A 19,735-nucleotide genomic window follows, 5' to 3' on the forward strand; every position below is an offset into this window, starting at 1 on the left:
TTGGAGCGTCGCTTTATATGAAAGTGAAACTTGGACGATCGGAGTACCTGAGAAGAAAAGATTAGAAGCTTTTGAAATGCGGTGCTATAGGAGAATGTTAAAAATCAGACGGGTGGATAAAGTGACAAATTAAGAGGTATTGCGGCAAATAAATGAAGAAAGAAGCATTTGGAAAAATAAAGTTAAAAGAAGATACAGATTTATAGGCTACATACTAAGGCATCCTGGAATAGTCGCTTTAATATTGGAAGGACAGGTAGTAGGAAAAAATTGTGTAGGCAGGCCACGTTTAGAATATGTAAAACAAATTGTTAGGGATGTAGGATGTAGAGGGTATACTGAAATGAAACGACTAACACTAGATAGGGAATCTTGGAGAGCTGCATCAAACCAGTCAAATGACTGAAGACAAAAAAAAAGAATAAGATAAGCCGCCAATGATATTCATAACTTTCCCGAATAATCCGGTTAAGTTTGCTATTCATTTTTGAGAAATCTATAAATTTTCCAGAATTAAAAATTTGAAATGGCGAAAAAAATGTTCATTTTGGGGCACCCGTTCTCAAGGGGAAGTATGCGAGTAAAATTAATTATTAAGAAAATAATTCCAAAGTGGTGTTAGTAAATCTAAAAAATATTTTTTTTAATCGCCTAATAGTACCAAGATACTGCTAAAATTCTAAATAAATAAAGTTGTATTTTTCTGGAAGGAGATGAAAATTTTTTTTCCTAAGAAATACTAAAGAATAAAGGCTATCAGAAAATTTAGATTTTTAACTTTTTAAATGAAACCGGTAACTTGCGAAGCGGATTTAAAAGATTTAAAATAAATTAACAATTATTTTTTAGTAAAAAAAAATATCTTTTTTACTACAGACTGTCGGAATGGAATGGGAAAAGATTTTTGTAGCTGTTTATTAAATAAAGCCTTATCGATTTAAAAAATCGGAATGCTAAATTCCATTAACGTCTTTTTGAAGCAAGATATAACTAAAGAAAAAAATATATAGTCATGTTTTTAAGAGGGGATGAATATTAAAACAAAATTTTTGGTAGTTTGTGATTTCGATAAAAAAAAATTGCTAAAGCGCCCCGATAAACATTTAAAAAGTTTATTTCGGATAAATAATTTCACCCTTTTTTTCAATTTTTGCTAAAATAATACTTTCTTTACTTCCGAAGTTCGTACCCGGCCACCAAGTTTGAAGAAAATCGGTCGACGGGATCCCGCGTTATAAGATCAAATACAGGCCAACATACAGATATTTTGGACTTTTTACTTTTGGAATAAACATTTTTCTGAAGATTATTTACAGTTTACGTAATTTTTTTTTAAATTCTTTTTTTGACAAAGTTTAATGTCTCCTTAAGTCACAAAACTTAAACAAAAGACCAATTTTTTTTTTACTTTCCCGTCTAGATAGCGCTATTTTTTTTTTTTGTCTTCAGTCATTTGACTGGTTTGATGCAGCTCTCCAAGATTCCCTATCTAGTGCTAGTCGTTTCATTTCAGTATACCCTCTACATCCTACATCCCCAACAATTTGTTTTACATACTCCAAACGTGGCCTGCCTACACAATTTTTCCCTTCTACCTGTCCTTCCAATATTAAAGCGACTATTCCAGGATGCCTTAGTATGTGGCCTATAAGTCTGCCTCTTCTTTTAACTATATTTTTCCAAATGCTTCTTTCTTCATCTATTTGCCGCAATACCTCTTCATTTGTCACTTTATCCACCCGTCTGATTTTTAACATTCTCCTATAGCACCGCATTTCAAAAGCTTCTAATCTTTTCTTCTCAGATACTCCGATCGTCCAAGTTTCACTTCCATATAAAGCGACACTCCAAACATACACTTTCAAAAATCTTTTCCTGACATTTAAATTCATTTTTGATGTAAACAAATTATATTTCTTACTGAAGGCTCGTTTAGCTTGTGCTATTCGGCATTTTATATCGCTCCTGCTTCGTCCATCTTTAGTAATTTTACTTCCCAAATATCAAAATTCTTCTACCTCCATAATCTTTTCTCCTCCTATTTTCACATTCAGCGGTCCATGTTTGTTATTTCTACTACATTTCATTACTTTTGTTTTGTTCTTGTTTATTTTCATGCGATAGTTTTTGCGTAGGACTTCATCTATGCCGTTCGTTGTTTCTTCTAAATCCTTTTTACTCTCGGCTAGAATTACTATATCATCAGCAAATCGTAGCATCTTTATCTTTTCACCTTGTACTGTTACTCCGAATCTAAATTGTTCTTTAACATCATTAACTGCTAGTTCCATGTAAAGATTAAAAAGTAACGGCGATAGGGAACATCCTTGTCGGACTCCCTTTCTTATTATGGCTTCTTTCTTATGTTCTTCAATTGCTACTGTTGCTGTTTGGTTCCTGTACATGTTAGCAATTGTTCTTCTATCTTTGTATTTGAACCCTAATTTTTTTAAAATGCTGAACATTTTATTCCAGTCTACGTTATCAAAAACCTTTTCTAGGTCTATAAACGCCAAGTATGTCGGTTTGTTTTTCTTTAATCTTCCTTCTACTATTAATCTGAGGCCTAAAATTGCTTCCCTTGTCCCTATACTTTTCCTGAATAGCGCTATATCAGAGCTATTTGGCGTATGCGGTTTTTACCGGATTTGAAGTTTTGACACCTAAGGAACCCAAAAAATCGGATGTTAGTTTACATGTGTTTAGTGTCGGCCTCTAAATCATTTTATATCTGTAGAACTACTGGACGAAGTTTGATCGTGTATTTTGGGTCAGATTACTTCTGTATACGGGACATCGATATCGTTAAAGTTTCAACTTAAAAGGTCAAGGAAGTGAGGCTGTAGAGCAAGCACCCTCAGTATTTCGAGATTTTGCTTAATTAAGGTCATATTTTTTCTTATGCGCATTTGTTAACGATTAAAAGATTACAATATTTGCAAAAAAAACAAATTTTTTTTTTAAATCCCAAAAAATGCTGTTGTAGTCGTCTGCTATGTTGTGACGTCACAGGTGAGCGGTAGAATTAAATAAATGAATTATATTTTAAGAGTAAAAAATAGTAACTCGGTCTAGCCGGTCTCGACTCGGTACCTGGTGCGTTAAGCCTCGCGGATACATCGGTCTGCCGACCGTACAAACGATGTTTGTTGTACGTAAGTTGTGAAATTGCATTAGTTTAGTTAGTGCCGACCGTCACCGGTAGTATCGCCACACCCGTTCGAATTAAATACTGTATTTGGTTAGAATCGTCGAATTAAATAAACGAAAAAATATTATATTTAAATAAAGTGATAAATATTGTAAATTAAGTTGCGTGTTTATGCGTGTAAGCCGTGCATCAGGATCAACCCGCAGTTATAGGTAGGACTTTCCCGTCACGCGACGTTCCGGAAAAGACCTACATTTGATCACCTTTTTTTTTACCGATCTATATGCATATTTTCCCGTTACTGCAGAGAAAAAATTGTCGATGTTAATGTTTATTCGATATTTTCTCTTGTGAAGGATCAAAATTTACATCGATGATAAATACACGAATGTTTATTTATTTAATTTATTAAAAAAAAGAAAGAATAAGTAATCGGAGTTATATGTTAAGCGTAACAATTAATTAACTTGCATCGTATCAAAACGAATGTACAATTATTTTTATTTATTTATGTACTAAGCACTCGCTTAATATTACCTAACATTGCAAGAACGGCATTCGAATGCCGATGATAAATATTTTTTCAATGTAATTGTACATATTATTGGTATATTTTGCCTTTGATTATTGTTTTTCTTAAAATCTTTGTAGATTGCAGCCGTTAAAATTTTACAATTGTTTATAGCGTGTGATAAGCTACTCGTTATCTTTTTTGATTTACAATAATATTGATTTTTATTAATACGACTTTTATTAGTCGAGACGCACGCATGATCGTGTATTTTCTTACTATCTAACATATAGTCGTACATTAGTATTTTAATTACATCTCGCGTGATTTATTACTAGGAACAAAAAGTGCTTAAAGTTATATTAGTTTTAAACAAAGAATAATATAAAATAATATTATATTAGCCGATCACATGAATAAATAATTTTTTTAGTAAATGATTGTTTATATATATATATATATATATATATATATATATATATATATATATATATATATATACCGGGTGTTTATAAAATATTTTAGATAACTTTTCAAGCCTGTAAATTTAGAAAAATTAAATTTAGCAATCGCTTCTATCTAGAAGCAGTTTTTATTTATGAGGAAGCTATGCACCAAGCACCCGGGGTGCTCAAAGATTTTAAATTGAATAAAAGGTTGGATTGTTACATTTCATTTTGAATGAAGTTAAAAAAATATTTGATATGAAACATTTTTGGCTATGAAAAAGCTAACAAAGTGCATCTATAGGTACCTCTTTACAGTGAAATATTAAAAAATAAAAAAAATTTGTAAAGCTCCTATTTCAAAACTATCTACTTTACGATATAAAATCACTACTTGCGGACCGCCATTGGCCGCGTTTGATTCTACGGTTAAAAATACCAAATAGCTGCCGTTTTAGTTAAGGTTGAAATAGTCCGATGTTTTTACGTCAAAATGTTTGTTTTTCAACGCCCTTTAAAATTAATACTGTACATTCCTTCCATTTCTATTAAAAAATTGTTTAATTACTCCTGTTTGCGGGGGTGGGCTTAGGGGAAGTGGTGGTCTCGTACAGAAATACAAATCTGTTTCGAGGTTGGAGAATTAAATTTTTTTTTTTAAACTGTTTAAAAGTTATTTCGTGATTTCCGTACTTTATGAACACCTTAATATACTTTTTGCAGTTCATAAAGAAAAGTTCCTAACTGTTTAAAAGAAAAAAAATTTCACTGAAATTTAATCGATATAAGCTTTTAATCGATATATGTTCGGAAATAACTACCAAATACATTGATTCACTGAAATTTAATCGATATAAGCTTTTAATCGATATATGTTCGGAAATAACTACCAAATACATTGATTTCAGTTTTGTTTTTTAATTTATTTGTTTGAAGAAGTAATAAGATTTTAAGATTTTTAAGTAGAAAATGTGTTAACCTGTTTTTTACCGTCATCATTGCTTAAACCTTTACTTTACTTTCTCCTGATTAGCCTCCGGGAATCACCGTTTAGGTGTTACTTCAGAGGATGATATGTATGAGTAATTCGTCTACACTTATACATATCTCTGGATTTTTGAATCTAAATCTTTCTTTCTCTTTCCTGTTTAGCCCTTGGTAACTACCGTTTAGATAAAACTTCAGAGGATGATATGTATGAGTGTAAATGTAGTGTAGTCTCAGTTCGACCGTTCCTGAGATGTGTGGTTAATTGAAACCCAACCACCAAAGAACACCGGTATGCACGACCTAGTATTCAAATCCGTGTAAAAATAACCGACTTTACTAGGACTTGAACGCTGGAACTCTCGACGTCCAAATCAGCTGATTTGGGAAGACGCGTTCATCACTAGACCAACCCGGTGGATTATCATCGCTTAAATCAGATTGTTAAAGCTTTACGATAATGTAATTCTAATATTCTATGCGTTCTCAAGTAAAATCCAACCAATTGGTTTTAGTAACGTGGATCCGGCCTTGGGGGGAAGAGAATTAGAAAAAAAAAGAAAAAAATTGTTTTCAATTGAAGTGCGTTTTTTTCGGGTACCAGTTCAGCGGAATACTTATCAATTAATGCTATCGACACGATAAATAAAGAGCTGCACGCCGCTGCATGCATTTGATAAACGTTTTTCTTGTCGCTGCATTTCCCTTTTCAGCTAAGGTCTTTAATGCATTAACAATATCAACGAAGCGATCCTTAAAAATACGGATGCTCTTGTATTTCTCTGACAGGCTAGCTTCACTTAATTTAGAAATATTATCAATAAGCTTGTGTGATAAAACGGACTGGCGAAGTGCGATTATGTCCTTCATAGATCCAACGCCGTTTCGAATTTCTGGGATAATGTTTAAATCGTCTGTAGGTAAAATCATGTAAGCCGGAAAAACGGCGTAGGAAACAATTGAGGAGGACAGTAGTTTTTTTACTTATTTCTATTAATTTTCGTTAAGACTGATGAAGTTGGATGTCCATTGGAACGCCCTCCGCGAATGATTTTGCAGATTCCATTGCAGTTTGATGTCTTTATGTCCCTGGGACTGTATATTTATTTTGCGATGGTCGTATGCGTCCTTGTACGTAGTGTAAAGTCTTATGAAAAAAGAACCCCGACCACCTGTTATGGTTCTGGCTGACGGCGTAAAAAACACAATATTTACCTTTGAAAGTACCTTTGATCCGCGTCGAGTAAGCTAGCAGTGGTACTAACCAGAAATACGTGCGCTCTTATATATTTGGTAAATACTCGTAGTTTATGAAATATTTTCCGTCGTATCGTGAAGCGAGATGAAAGTGACGAGACTATTCCAGAAAACTCTTGTTGTCTAAGATTGCGCCTGCGTGTAACAGTAGTTCTTAAATCTTCTCGCAGATGGCATGAGTGTCTCTGTTTTGTAATTAGTTTCTTTCAAACTATTGTTTAATTAAAAATTTTTCAAAAATATTATTTATATATATATATATTTGTTTTATTTATTGTTTTTAATCTTTTCCTTCTTGGAAGGGGACAGCCGCCCCATTGCCACCCTCTACGTGACACAGATAAACTCTGTTAAGGCCTCATTGTTAAAACCCGATTGGCATAAAAACGCAGGGTAAGTTAAAATTAATGAAAGTAATACCTAATAAAATACCGTTATAAAAATGAACTACAAATCTGTACCGTACCGTATGGAATTACACTTAAATGTTACGTACAAAATACGTAGTAATGGAGTAACAGGATAACACAGACTGAAATACTTTCTTTCGCTGAACCGAATAGTAGTATGAAGCATTAGAAATGCAGTTATCGTTATTAAACAGCAATAACAAAACTCAACATAATCTTTTATTACTTATCATCGACATGCCAAGGCGCCAGACAAAAACAGACTTAGTGTGTTCATTATTAAACGCGCAAAACAATAATTTTACTTGCACGTGGGAGACAGTGTGATTCAACCTAAACTAATGAGATGTAACTCGGCACATGCTGAATTCATATCTTTTGCCTCTTTGAGGTTTAGTAACTAGCTCGTCTCGTGACGTCACTTATCATTTTTTAGCGGCTAAATATATTATTTCATGTTTTATTCCATCTTTAATTTGTAAGTATCGAAAAGACGAAAAAAAATAGAGAAATTATTATCTTTATGCGATTGTGAAAGACAAACTTAAAAACTTAAAAATTTAATTCTACAGACAACTCAATTTCGTTGAAATAGATTTATTTATAGAGTACTGATAATTATTGCTCCACATACTTGTTAGATATTATTTTTTTATTATATTCATTAAATGATATTACTCTCCTGGCATCATAATTCTAGAGCTGAGCTGCAGAAAGGAAGTAAATAATCAGTCAAAAAATGCGGTATTTTTTTTATTCATTTCTCGGCGTTTCATTATCCAGGGACCCCAAAATACAAAAAAAAAAAAAAAAAACGTAGGGAAGGTAATGTTCATACGTATTGGCGTGTTGGAATCTTAATAACTTTTCACTGGATAAATCGAGATGAAATTTCGCACAGAGACTCGTGTATAGGGGGCAATGTATCAGTAAATATTTTGGGTCAGTATTTTCAAGGGGTAGGAAAAATTGTTTTTTTTTTGGGGGGGGGGTCGAGTTTTCAAAGTTTTGCTAACATAAGCTCACTTCATATTAATCTCAGTACATGCGTGTGTGCGTGCTTATCTTATCTTTGGGGGAATTTTCCCCCAAATTCTCCCTTTCTCTAAAGATCGAAAAAGCTATCTTTTTTTATATTGTATATTTCTTAACATATATATAATGTGAAGAATATAGAACAATTAGTTTAACTAGTCATGCATCAAAAATCTTAACTAGAATTTTATACAGAAGAATTGAGAGGAGAGTGGAAGAAGTGTTAGGAGAAGACCGATTTGGTTTCAGGAAAAGTATAGGGACAAGGGAAGCAATTTTAGGCCCCAGATTAATAGTAGAAGGAAGATTAAAGAAAAACAAACCGACATACTTGGCGTTTATAGACCTAGAAAAGGCTTTCGATAACGTAGATTGGAATAAAATGTTCAGCATTTTAAAAAAATTAGGGTTCAAATACAGAGATAGAAGAACAATTGCTAACATTTACAGGAACCAAACAGCAACAGTAACAATTGAAGAACATAAGAAAGAAGCCCTAATAAGAAAGGGAGTCCGACAAGGATGTTCCCTATCTCCGTTACTTTTCAATCTTTACATGGAACTACCAGTTAATGATGGTAAAGAACAATTTAGATTCGGAGTAACAGTACAAGGTGAAAAGATAAAGATGCTACGATTTGCTGATGATATAGTAATTCTAGCCGAGAGTAAAAAGGATTTAGAAGAAACAATGAACGGCATAGATGAAGTCCTACGCAAGAACTATCGCGTGAAAATAAACAAGAACAAAACAAAAGTAATGAAATGTAGTAGAAATAACAAAGATGGACCGCTGAATGTGAAAATAGGAGGAGAAAAGATTATGGAGGTAGAAGAATTTTGTTATTTGGGAAGTAAAATTACTAAAGATGGACGAAGCAGGAGCGATATAAAATGCCGAATAGCACAAGCTAAACGAGCCTTCAGTAAGAAATATAATTTGTTTACATCAAAAATTAATTTAAATGCCAAGAAAAGATTTTTGAAAGTGTATGTTTGGAGTGTCGCTTTATATGGAAGTGAAACTTGGACGATCGGAGTATCTGAGAAGAAAAGATTAGAAGCTTTTGAAATGCGGTGCTATAGGAGAATGTTAAAAATCAGACGGGTGGATAAAGTGACAAATGAAGAGGTATTGCGGCAAATAGATGAAGAAAGAAGCATTTGGAAAAATATAGTTAAAAGAAGAGACAGACTTATAGGCCACATACTAAGGCATCCTGGAATAGTCGCTTTAATATTGGAAGGACAGGTAGAAGGGAAAAATTGTGTAGGCAGGCCACGTTTGGAGTATGTAAAACAAATTGTTGGGGATGTAGGATGTAGAGGGTATACTGAAATGAAACGACTAGCACTAGATAGGGAATCTTTGGGAGCTGCATCAAACCAGTCAAATGACTGAAGACAAAAAAAAAAAAAATTTCTTAACAGATTTTTTCTATTCTATTCTCCTTTCTTTTTCCTGTTTAGCCTCCGGTAACTACCGTTTAGATAATTCTTCAGAGGATGATATGTATGAGTGTAAATGAAGTGTAGTCTTGTACATTCTCAGTTCGACCGTTCCTGAGATATGTGGTTAATTGAAACCCGACCGCCAAAGAACACCGGTATCCACGATCTAGTATTCAAATCCATGTAAAAATAACTGGCTTTACTAGGACTTGAACGCTGGAACTCTCGACTTCCAAATCAGCTGATTTGGGAAGACGCGTTAACCGCTAGACCAACCCGGTGGGTTCTATTCTACCCTCCTAAGCCTAGTAGTTGTGCAAATGGCCCAAAAGAAAAAATACTTTGGAGCAATATTTCGGCGGGTAGGGTGGAGGGGTGAGCCGATCAAAGTAAAAATAATAGAATTTTAGAATCTTTGAATTTTTTGGTTAATTTCAACTTTTAACGATAATATTACAACAAAACTGTGTTAAAATTCAGTCCCACACCCAAAAAAGAAAATTTTAGGTAATTTTTAATCTGTTGTACATTTTTTCAATGGAATTTGATTTTAGTTTGTTCTTCCATTTTTTTTTTTTTTTTTTTTTATGTAATTGGTCAAATCGTGCAATATGTTGGAAATTAACAATTATTTAGTGTAACGTCCTTGATTTGAGGGCTGTAAAAAGTCGTGTCTCTTGTTCATGTGGTGATTATTCGTACAATAGAATTAGAGGACTGTTCATTTTATTCTTATCTATTTAGTCCTTCTTTGTCTGTTAAAAATAATTAAGTGATTCTTTTTCACTTCCTTGTTCGAAGTAAAGAAAGTATTGTGGTCGCGAAAAATTTCAGTTTTCATATTTCAACGGAAATATTCATTTTGATCATCCCTGAATATGTTTTGACTAGTTTTGGCGTGACGTCTGTAGATACGTATAACTCACAAACGATTAGCCGTAGGATGTTGAAATTTAGGATTTAGAACTCTTGTAACATCTAGTTGTGCTCCTCCCCTTTTGATTGCAATCGACTAGACCAAAATTGTCGAAAAAAGCCCAAAATCCGAAACGTTTGGATTTTGAACATTTTCATAACTGCAGTAGTAAGCCTTCATTGAGAGCTTTTCAACGGTATATCATATTTACGCTATATCGTACTTATTTTCATCGGTTCCAGAGTTATAACTAAATAAAATTTTAATTAATGAAATATTTGATCTTACAAGTAGAAGGCACATCGGTTCTAACCAGACTTCATCTCCTTTTTTTTATTTTAAATATGTTGATTTATTAATAATTATTAACCTTCGATTGTAACAAAAATTTTACGATAAATAGTAAATCAATAACAATTAAAAAAAAAAAAAAGAAAAAATATCAGAAGTTATTAATGAAATAAAATTTTATGTACTTTTAAAATTGTGTTATGTAATTTAATAGGCGTACAAGTAAGTCACGTGTTGTAAACATCAGATTTTTTTAATGCAGTATTTAAATTTTCTTCCGGCATTAATTTAGATTTTGTTTTATAGATAGAACTGGAATAATAGTCACTCTCTTTCTCTCTCACTCTTTATATATATATATAGTTCATATAATTAAATGGAATTGCTTTCGATAATCTTTTATTATCTAATAAAGTAGCAGTTGACGAAAAAAATGTTCATTAATGACTTTTTTTTGTTACGTAAGTACACTTGATTGTTAATAATATACGTATTAATATAAATTTTTATTTCTTTCATTATTATAAATAATGCCAGTTTTATTATTCATACTGGTTATTTTCTCAAGGTTAAATTTATTAAACATTTAATATCCTATTTTGATATAGTAATTGTACGATTATCTGTTTAAATTTGTTTAATTTTTATTTTGGTTATTACTGGATCGATTTCATTTTTATTTCGATTTTGTTATGTACTTGTAATGGGTTCGATTTACTGCTGATATATTTGATAATTTATGTTTAAATTAGACTATAATTTACGTAATATGTTTAAATAATAACGTTGCTTTTGTTATATTATTTCCTAGATTTTCACTGATTTATCAAATAAATAATTTAAAGTTATATAAATTTAATAGTTTTTTGTTTATTTTAGACATAAATAGACAATGTAATATTCCTAAACTAAATAGTTTTCTCTTTTAACCTAATTTGTAACTACGTACGAGTAAGAAATTCTCAGAATGACGTATTACTGTACTGTTTACCAAAAGATTATGCAGTACATCAAAATAGCGATGCTTTTATCTTTTTTTTTTTTTTTTTGTCTTCAGTCATTTGACTGGTTTGATGCAGCTCTCCAAGATTCCCTATCTAGTGCTAGTCGTTTCATTTCAGTATACCCTCTACAACCTACATCCCCAACAATTTGTTTTACATACTCCAAACGTGGCCTGCCTACACAATTTTTCCCTTCTACCTGTCCTTCCGATATTAAAGCGACTATTCCAGGATGCCTTAGTATGTGGCCTATAAGTCTGTCTCTTCTTTTAACTATATTTTTCCAAATGCTTCTTTCTTCATCTATTTGCCTCAATACCTCTTCATTTGTCACTTTATCCACCCGTCTGATTTTTAACATTCTCCTATAGCACCGCATTTCAAAAGCTTCTAATCTTTTCTTCTCAGATACTCCGATCGTCCAAGTTTCACTTCCATATAAAGCGACACTCCAAACATACACTTTCAAAAATCTTTTCCTGAGATTTAAATTAATTTTTGTTGTAAACAAATTATATTTCTTACTGAAGGCTCGTTTAGTTTGTACTATTGGGCATTTTACATCGCTCCTGCTTCGTCCATCTTTAGTAATTTTACTTCCCAAATAACAAAATTCTTCTACCTCCGTAATCTTTTCTCCTCCTATTTTCACATTCAGCGGTCCATCTTTGTTATTTCTACTACATTTTATTACTTTTGTTTTTTTCTTGTTTATTTTCACGCGATAGTTCTTGCGTAGGACTTCATCTATGCCGTTCATTGTTTTTTTCTAAATCCTTTTTACTCTCGGCTAGAATTACTATATCATCAGCAAATCGTAGCATCTTTATCTTTTCACCTTGTACTGTTACTCCGAATCCAAATTGTTCTTTAACATCATTAACCGCTAGTTCCATGTAAAGATTAAAAAGTAACGGAGATAGGGAACATCCTTGTCGGACTCCCTTTCTTATTACGGCTTCTTTCTTATGTTCTTCAATTGTTATTGTTGCTGTTTGGTTCCTGTACATGTTAGCAATTGTTCTTCTATCTCTGTATTTGAACCCTAATTTTTTTAAAATGCTGAACATTTTATTCCAGTCTACGTTATCGAAAGCCTTTTCTAGGTCTATAAACGCCAAGTATGTCGGTTTGTTTTTCTTTAATCTTCCTTCTACTATTAATCTGAGGCCTAAAATTGCTTCCCTTGTCCCTATACTTTTCCTGAAACCAAATCGGTCTTCTCCTAACACTTCTTCCACTGTCCTCTCAATTCTTCTGTATAAAATTCTAGTTAAGATTTTTGATGCATGACTAGTTAAACTAATTGTTCTATATTCTTCACATTTATCTGCCCCTGCTTTTTTTGGTATCATAACTATAACACTTTTTTTGAAGTCTGATGGAAATTCCCCATTTTCATAAATATTACACACCAGTTTGTATAATCTATCAATCGCTTCCTCACCTGCACTGCGCAATAATTCTACAGGTATTCCGTCTATTCCAGGAGCCTTTCTGCCATTTAAATCTTTTAATGCTCTGTTAAATTCAGATCTCAGTAATGTATATTTTTTATTATTTTAATGAGACCGTAGATCAATCATCTCTTCTTAAATGTCGTTGATATTATTTCTATTTTGTTATATAGGTCTTTATCGCTTATTAATCTATATTCTTCATTTAATCGAGGGTAGAATCTTTCTCAAAATTCTCCATTCCTTTTTTTTCCACCGATCTACATCGCCGACTTCTTTCATTGTGGTAATCATTCTGTTGCAAGTAATGCGTTTGGTTTAAAAATGTCGTAATTTATTATTTTCAATTTCAATTTCTTATTTTGGTACTGATAGATAAAGCTTTCTTTTTACACTATATGTAGTTTGGCAGATCTGATAAGTTGTTTTTACTTTTCTTCCTTTTGAGATGTAATAGGTTTTCTTGTTGATGTTAACTGTTCTCCTACATATTTAAATTTATCAACTCTTAATTTTTTTGGTGTTTAATTTTATCTTTAATCACAAATTCTGCCTTTTTAAAAGTAATTTGTAATCCCGTCTTTATCAGCTATTTCCTATAATATTTCTAATCCTACTTGTCTCTTTATCTTTTAACAGCGTCTTTAAAAAACGAGAATATCTACTTCTCTCCTTGATCTTCTAACTCTTTTTTTTTCTTCAGAAATTTCGAATCGTATTTAATTTAAAATCCTTGTAAAAATTATGATATTTATTTTACTTTAATAGAAAAGTTTTTTTTTTCAATTTATTTCACTTATCTCTACAATATCTTATTTTTAGTCAAATTTATTTTTTCCCCGCATTTGACTACAGTAATTATGTTTAGTAGCTTATCGTGGGAGATACTGACATATCTCTGAAAAATACATTACGTTTTTCGTAGAAAGATAACGTTAATTTTAAGTAGTAGATATTTTTTTCTTCTATTCATAAACAAAATTTGATTAAATAATGATTGTATTTCTCATAAAATCGCAATTTCTAAAGAAAATTATAGTTTTTTATCATGAAGTGAAGAATACAGAACAATTAGTTTAACTAGTCATGCATCAAAAATCTTAACTAGAATTTTATACAGAAGAATTGAGAGGAGAGTGGAAGAAGTGTTAGGAGAAGACCGATTTGGTTTCAGAAAAAGTATAGGGACAAGGGAAGCAATTTTAGGCCTCAGATTAATAGTAGAAGGAAGATTAAAGAAAAACAAACCAACATACTTGGCGTTTATAGACCTAGAAAAGGCTTTCGATAACGTAGACTGGAATAAAATGTTCAGCATTTTAAAAAAATTAGGGTTCAAATACAGAGAGATAGAAGAACAATTGAAGAACATAAGAAAGAAGCCCTAATAAGAAAGGGAGTCCGACAAGGATGTTCCCTATCTCCGTTACTTTTTAATCTTTACATGGAACTAGCAGTTAATGATGTTAAAGAACAATTTAGATTCGGAGTAACAGTACAAGGTGAAAAGATAAAGATGCTACGATTTGCTGATGATATAGTAATTCTAGCCGAGAGTAAAAAGGATTTAGAAGAAACAATGAACGGCATAGATGAAGTCCTACGCAAGAACTATCGCGTGAAAATAAACAAGAACAAAACAAAAGTAATGAAATGTAGTAGAAATAACAAAGATGGACCGCTGAATGTGAAAATAGGAGGAGAAAAGATTATGGAGGTAGAAGAATTTTGTTATTTGGGAAGTAAAATTACTAAAGATGGACGAAGCAGGAGCGATATAAAATGCCCAATAGCACAAGCTAAACGAGCCTTCAGTAAGAAATATAATTTGTTTACATCAAAAATTAATTTAAATGTCAGGAAAAGATTTTTGAAAGTGTATGTTTGGAGTGTCCCTTTATATGGAAGTGAAACTTGGACGATCGGAGTATCTGAGAAGAAAAGATTAGAAGCTTTTGAAATGCGGTGCTATAGGAGAATGTTAAAAATCAAATGGGTGGATAAAGTGACAAATGAAGAGGTATTGCGGCAAATAGATGAAGAAAGTAGCATTTGGAAAAATATAGTTAAAAGAAGACAGACTTATAGGCCACATACTAAGGCATCCTGGAATAGTCGCTTTAATATTGGAAGGACAGGTAGAAGGGAAAAATTGTGTAGGCAGGCCACGTTTGGAGTATGTAAAACAAATTGTTGGGGATGTAGGATGTAGAGGGTATACTGAAATGAAACGACTAGCACTAGATAGGGAATCTTGGAGAGCTGCATCAAACCAGTCAAATGACTGAAGACAAAAAAAAAAAAAATCATGAAGTATAATTTCATGATAAATCTCCTTAAAATACCTTTATATATATATGAATGCGCGTGTCACCGCGCTCGCGTGCATAAGATAGAGAGAGAGAGAGTTATTTTCGTTGTAGATGATTTTTCGGCATTCTGCTGTGAAAAATATAGTACATGTTTGATCTTTACTGTTGACGCCGTTATAAATTAATATTCAATGTACGCTTTTCTAGGTAGCAGCACGTTATCTTTGCAAAGGGTAAATTTTAATCGGCTATACTGGATATGAGGGGTCAAAACGATGCGGTTGCTTCTCTTTGAATAAATAATTTTAATTGTCGTTACCTGTACTTTCCTCGCAAATTTTGGCGCCAATTTAGTGACGCATAATCTATCCTCTATACGCCTATTACATCTTCTCGTCTGCTTATGTGTGTGTGATCTAGTAGTACACAGAATAATCGGCTAGCGACCAGCTTTCCTTAGCAGGCTTAAAGAATGTGTAACTGTTTTATTTTTACTTTATTTAAATATTGTGTGCGTGCGCGCGCGCGCGCGCGCGCAACACCAGGGAGAAACAAATCCCTGAAAATAAATATGGGTTTTTTCATTGTATTATTTGATGCGATTTACTCTCTTTGCGGATCTGAATGTATTAGCCAAACGTGTGACATTTCTGTAAATGCTTAATATCGTTGAGAATAAATACACTAAATTGATATTCTCAAAAATAATTTGAGTTAGTTGTTTATGAAGTGCTTCCAATAGTAGGTTATTTTTTGTGGATTTTTGGTGTGTGTATATATATTTATTTATGTAGTGTGGCCCACGAAGAAGTATACGTTTGATTCAGTACCACTCCCTCATTCCTGCACCAATTCTAATGAAACTTTACAGATCTTCTAAAGAAGGTTCTAAAAATGTTCTGTAGTAGATGATAATCAAACTAAAATAATTAAAAAACTGTAAATAATTAGTCAATAAATAATAATATTAAATTGTTTTATTCAATTTTACCAGCTGTTTAACTGCACGTTATCTGTTTTTAATCATTTTTACCAGCTATTTTGTAATGAATAAAACTGTGGTTTTGTCTGAAATTGATGTTTTTATTTGAAAGCCGCCATTTTTATAAATCCTAGAAGGTTGAAATTTTCCACAGAACATTTTTAAACCCTCATTAAAAGGTCTGTAAAGTTTCAATAGAATCGTTGTAGGAATGGGGTAGTGACACTACCCCATTCTACTATACCGCGTACGCGTGTGTATACGTACACACACACACACACAATGGTGGGGTTTTTTTTTTAACTGAACATATCTAATTGGTGACATCTTCAAAATTTTCATTTATGTGTATTGAGTTAATTTTTAATGATTAATAAACAAAACCAATCGATTATTTCCTGAATCTGGAAAAGAGATATGTTGGAGAAAATTGACTTAGATATCTAGTCGTAATATATGTTTTATATGTGTATATATATACACAACTAATAATTAATTCGCTGTTCGTTTTTTTTTTTTTTTTTTGTACTATTGAACTACTTCTGAAACTAAACATTACTTCTTTACAAAATGAAACGATATGTTATTCAGAATTTTAGAAAAAAAAAATGATTTTTACTATTTTAATTGTTATTTTTGCTATTTTTTCTGTGAATAATTCTATGAAACTTTTTTGTTCGTTTATTTAATCGGATTTTATTTGATTTAGCCCGATGAAGAACTATATCAAATATTATATAGGATTAATATTTTTACCGGTACAATTAATTTATATTTTTCTTTTTTCGTGTACTATTTTGTTACTGTATACCGTAAAATATTTCTGTTATCTTCGTGATAATAGGATGCTTGCTTTTTTTTTAATATTCTTAGATCAGCCGTTTAAGCCGAACAGCCTTGATACTTAAGATCTTGACTGAAATAATTTTAATAAATAAAAATAATAAATAATAGATACCAAGTAGCCGTAAGACATCACGTTTTAAATGTTTCCTGTTACAATTTATATTTTTAGCGGCTAATAGTTTTATCCGGTAACATAAAATAACGATTTAATACCTTTTTTATAGTTTTTATTTTACCTTCGGTTACTTTTCCGCTATTTTTTTTTAATAGAATAAAAAGTAGAAAAACCAATTATAAATTTTCGTATATTTATTTTTAATTTTTTGGGCTCGGATAAATAAGTAACGGTTGGGAATTTCTTTCTCGAGTAAACGGTACCGAGTGACAACGGTGACCCTTATCTGACCTTGATCTTAGTTTAGCCGGTAGTATGGTGTGATGTGAGTTATGTAATACTTTGGCAAGGCGTATTATGGCGCGGTCCTTATACGCTCTTTCTTTTCCTTTTAATTTGGCGTTTTCTTTTTTATCTCGAATATTATTTCACGTTATTTACCCTCTCTTGCGCATCTGGACGTATTGGCCAAACGTGCGACATTTTCTTTAGTCGTTTAATATTTTATTACTTACGTCTGAAAATAAATAAAATAAATAACTTCTCAAAAATAATTAGAGTTGCTTATTTATAAAATAGCTCCCTATTTTATTCTATATCGTTTAAGTTTTTTTACTTAACTTTTATATAATTCGTTACATTACATGTAACATATGTAATGTTATATACTATAATGAACCTAGTAATTCTACGGAATACCTGTAGAATTACTGCGCAGTGCAGGGGAGGAGGCGATTGATAGATTATACAAACTGGTGTGTAATATTTATGAAAAAGGGAATTTCCGTCAGACTTCAAAAAAAGTGTTATAGTAATGATACCAAAGAAATCAGGGGCAGATAAGTGTGAAGAATACAGAACAATTAGTTTAACTAGTCATGCATCAAAAATCTTAACTAGAATTCTATACAGAAGAATTGAGAGGAGAGTGGAGGAAGTGTTAGGAGAAGACCAATTTGGTTTCAGGAAAGGTATAGGGACAAGGGAAGCAATTTTAGGCCTCAGATTAATAGTAGAAGGAAGATTAAAGAAAAACAAACCGACATACTTGGCGTTTATAGACCTAGAAAAGGCATTCGATAACGTAGACTGGAATAAAATGTTCAGCATTTTAAAAAAATTAGGGTTCAAATACAGAGATAGAAGAACAATTGCTAACATGTACAGGAACCAAACAGCAACAGTAATAATTGAAGAACATAAGAAAGAAGCCGTAATAAGAAAGGGAGTCCGACAAGGATGTTCTCTATCTCCGTTACTTTTTAATCTTTACATGGAACTAGCAGTTAATGATGTTAAAGAACAATTTAGATTCGGAGTAACAGTACAAGGTGAAAAGATAAAGATGCTACGATTTGCTGATGATATAGTAATTCTAGCCGAGAATAAAAAGGATTTAGAAGAAACAATGAACGGCATAGATGAAGTCCTACGCAAAAACTATCGCGTGAAAATAAACAAGAACAAAACAAAAGTAATGAAATGTAGTAGAAATAACAAAGATGGACCGCTGAATGTGAAAATAGGAGGAGAAAAGATTATGGAGGTAGAAGAATTTTGTTATTTGGGAAGTAAAATTACTAAAGATGGACGAAGCAGGAGCGATATAAAATGCCGAATAGCACAAGCTAAACGAGCCTTCAGTAAGAAATATAATTTGTTTACATCAAAAATTAATTTAAATGTCAGGAAAAGATTTTTGAAAGTGTATGTTTGGAGTGTCGCTTTATATGGAAGTGAAACTTGGACGATCGGATTATCTGAGAAGAAAAGATTAGAAGCTTTTGAAATGCGGTGCTATACGAGAATGTTAAAAATCAGATGGGTGGATAAAGTGACAAATGAAGAGGTGTTGCGGCAAATAGATGAAGAAAGAAGCATTTGGAAAAATATAGCTAAAAGAAGAGACAGACTTATAGGCCACATACTAAGGCATCCCGGAATAGTCGCTTTAATATTGGAAGGACAGGTAGAAGGGAAAAATTGTGTAGGCAGGCCACGTTTGGAGTATGTAAAACAAATTGTTGGGGATGTAGGATGTAGAGGGTATACTGAAATGAAACGACTAGCACTAGATAGGGAATCTTGGAGAGCTGCATCAAACCAGTCAAATGACTGAAGACAAAAAAAAAAAAAAGTGTGTGTATGTAATTTATTAGGCGTGCAAGGAAGTAATGTTATGTCCACGTGACTTTTTTTTTATGTTTAAGCCAGCTCAATGAATTATAGTTGTTAATTTATTAAAATGGATGAAAAATTTTTTTTCTTAATACTTTTTCGTTTTTCATTATAATAAATTAATTAATGTAATCGGAATTTTAAAATAAAATTTATTATTTTTTGAAGCTAGTTATAATGTTGAAATTTTAGTTGATGATTGATTTAACTATTGCTTTTTTTATTATGTATATTTTTTCAAGCATGAGAAATTTAGTTTAAATTATGATAAATCCATTATTAGATTTAAAATATGTTTCATTTTAATTCAGTTACTGAGGTAATGAACACTTAACTATTTTTATGCTTTTAAAACTGGAATATATTTTTTTAATTAATTTATCAT

General features: G+C 31.9%; 1 protein-coding gene across 4 annotated transcripts in view; it reads left to right on the forward strand.

The window, feature by feature from the left end:
- Positions 1 to 19,735, forward strand: part of LOC142326480 (protein cueball-like) — a 166,210-nt gene that overhangs the window by 100,114 nt on the left and 46,361 nt on the right. The window lies entirely within an intron of this gene.

This window comes from Lycorma delicatula, chromosome 6 (genome assembly GCF_047948215.1).
Source record: "Lycorma delicatula isolate Av1 chromosome 6, ASM4794821v1, whole genome shotgun sequence".
Classification (NCBI taxonomy): domain Eukaryota; kingdom Metazoa; phylum Arthropoda; class Insecta; order Hemiptera; family Fulgoridae; genus Lycorma; species Lycorma delicatula.